The sequence below is a fragment of the Marmota monax genome, unplaced genomic scaffold, assembly GCF_021218885.2.
Source record: "Marmota monax isolate L192 unplaced genomic scaffold, Marmota_monax_Labrador192_F-V1.1 WCK01_AAM20220418_F8-fsc00075, whole genome shotgun sequence".
Classification (NCBI taxonomy): domain Eukaryota; kingdom Metazoa; phylum Chordata; class Mammalia; order Rodentia; family Sciuridae; genus Marmota; species Marmota monax.
Window position 1 is genome coordinate 6,716,997 of NW_026694772.1, and position 3,063 is coordinate 6,720,059.

A 3,063-nucleotide genomic window follows, 5' to 3' on the forward strand; every position below is an offset into this window, starting at 1 on the left:
TTCTTCTCTATGTTTTGTTATTTTTGTGGTAGGTATCTCAAATATATTTTATTAAGTTATGAGTATTTTAAGTAGCTCTGTTATTGTAAATTTACTTAATTTTTTTTCATTGCTAGTGTGTAAAGGCACAAATTATATTTGTATAGTGACACTGTATCTTGTGATTTTGTTAAAATAACTTACTTTTTGTAATATTTGTTAAATGGATTCCCTAAGGTTTTCTACTTAAATAATCATGACATCCATGATTTAATACAATTTTACTTTTTTATTTTTTTGGTGGTGCTGGGGATTGAACCCAGGGCCTTGTGCATGCAAGGCAAACACTTTACCAACTGAGCTATATCCCTACCCCTCAGTTTTACTTTTCTATTCTTTATCTTTTATTTCCTTTCCCCCACAAACTCAGTGAGTTCAGTATGCATTAAAGACAGATAAGACTCTGCCTTCTTCCCAATATTAAGCGAAAATATTAATATTTCCTCATTAAGCATAATGTTAACTGTAGCTTTTTGCTATATACGTGTAGGATTTGTCTCTTGAGTATGAACCAAATTTCTGTTTCCATGCATAATTAATGATATTTTACTATAGAGTGTACATTGTGGATGAGATAGAGAAATTCTTAATTCTGTTATCTTTCTTAATTTTGTCCTAACTAGAAGTTAATGTGAATAAGTCAAATCCCAACTCTATTCCAGCCCATACCACACTCTTCATCCCCCACTTTCAAGATGGGCAGCAACTGAAACTATTTAATTCTTTCAACCTTCCAGTTGTTTTATGTTCCCCAATTCATGACAACTTCAGGGACTATTCAAGAATATAGGCAGAATGTCTATATATATGTTGGGAATCCTCCTTATGTTCCTCACTCCTAGGATTTCCCTGTTGCTTTTCAGCTATTTTGGAACCTCCAAACTCTGTCTTCTGACTCCTAAAGACAGGATAACTGCAATATTCCCTTGTAGTCCTAGAATCCTCACAAAAATTGGGGAAATCCCTTCATCAAGAAACCTTATAGGACTGGGATTGTGGCTTAGGGGTAGAGTGCTTGCCTAGCACGGACGCGACCCGGGTTCGATTCTCAGCACCACATTTTTTTAAAAAAGGCATTGTGTTGTTTCCATCTACAAAAAAGATTATCTCTCTCTCTCCCCCCCTCCTTCTCTTCAAAAAAAAAAAACCTTATAGAATGATAGCCTCTGGGACAGGAGCCCCCCCCCCCATGTTTCTCCTTTGCTACCAAAGCAATAAAACTTCTTTTTTCCTTTTTCTCAAAACCATATCCTCATTATTAGATTGGCATTGGGGACAAAGACAAAGTTTTTGGCAACACATTGGTGAATTAGGGGAGAGTCAAGAGCAGCCCCACTTCAACTTTTTTAGGCAGGCTTAGATCTCCAAGGAACCCCACTTCCATGCTGAGGATGCAAGATGGCTGGTGAAATTGTTGGGAGCCAACTGGTGGAGAGTTAGGAGACAGGGTGAGTTTGCCTCAGGTCAAACTGGAGGAGTTATTCCTATGAGTAGAGGGAGGGACTGAGGAACTATCCTAGTAGCTGCCAAAGCTCCTTTTGCTATAGGGAACTCCCACCTTCTCTTCCTGATTGCTAGAGGTTGTTCTATCATGGTCCACTTTGAGAAAAAGGAAACTGAACTCAGTAAATTCACGACAACCTTGGCTATCTGGTAAGTCCCCAGTGTGCACACCAAGACCCTTGAATCCACACATCTGATTCCTCTTTGTGGGAACTTCTGGGCCTTCTTTGTGGTGCCACTGGTGTAGAAGTCATGGTTAAAAAGGACTTGAGAACCTACGAATATTTACTCCCTCTAGTGTGTTCTAGGTTTTCATCTGTTTGTTGGCCTTGGGTTTGGGAATTCCCTCTGGTTGTCTGTTTTGTTTGTATCTGTTACTTCCTGCCCCTTTTAAGACATGACCAGTACTGCATTGATTCTATAGGTAATCTCTTGGTAATGATCTTGGCTGGTCAATTTCAAGGTTCCCATCTGTTAGACATGGTTCTGGGGCTCCTCTCTGATTGTCTCTCTCTGTGTTTCTCTTTTGTACAATCTTGCAATTATAGTTGGTCTGTCAGAGGTAAAGTAAGTTGAAAGGCCACCTATAAGCATAAGCCTGTCTGAGATAATGTTGTTTTACTGTAATGATCTGGCTTTTGAATAAGAAATTTTGTATATGCAAGTCTGTCTTGTTTTAAAGGTTCCCATCTGTCAGCCCTGGTTTTAGTGATCCTCTCTGGTCTGTTTTTTTTTTTTTCCCCTCGTTACTGGCCCTTTAAGACATGGGCCATGCCGCTTGGTTCTTACAGGTTGTCTCATGAGCAGAGAGATATTGGCTGAATGAGCCACCTTTAAAGAGGGTTTACTGTAACACAATCTGTTGAATTTTCTGGATTATTAGACAATCTTGAAGTTGGTCTGTCAGGGGTAAAGTATATGAAAGAGATTCTATATGTACATGCATTGATGCAGTTGCATGATAAAGGGTCTCAATAGTCAAGAACTAAGTTAAAGTTTCCAAAAGGCGCTGCCTCTGGTGTACAAGTACAGCAGGACACCAGAAGAAAGGGTTAAAAAAAAGATTTAAAAATTTTTAATTTTAGACATTGATGGATCTTTATTTTATTCATTTATTTTAATGTGGTGCTGAGAATTGAACCAAGTGCCCCACACATGCTATGAAAATGCTCTACCACTGAGCTACAACCCCAGACCCAAGATTAAAATCTTTTAAACCCAGTGCTAGCAGTTGCAGCACTGTTTCTCAGCCTGCCTCAGGAAGCCACAGATCATCTCACTGTGGGTCAAGAACAGTACCCCTAAGCTGGAAAAAAAATCCCAGAAAAGCTGCCTGGGCTATAGAGAAATGGCCAAAGAGAATCTGTCCTCTATTCTGCCTTCTAGCCTCATTTGCCCCTGTGAGGTGGAGGCTGCTGGCCACAAAGGATGTGAGAGTGGGTTTTAGCACTGTTAGTTTATCACCTGGGGGCAGTAATAGTATTCCCTTTTAAGATATGACAGGACAACCCATTTGGCCAG

At 39.7% G+C, this 3,063-nt stretch overlaps 1 non-coding gene across 1 annotated transcript; it reads right to left on the reverse strand.

Annotated features, from left to right (window-relative positions):
- Nucleotides 1-277: 277 nt before the first annotated feature.
- On the reverse strand, nucleotides 278-353 carry Trnaa-ugc (transfer RNA alanine (anticodon UGC)). The gene has a single exon. It is a non-coding gene; the product is annotated as a tRNA-Ala (tRNA).
- Nucleotides 354-3,063: the final 2,710 nt, after the last annotated feature.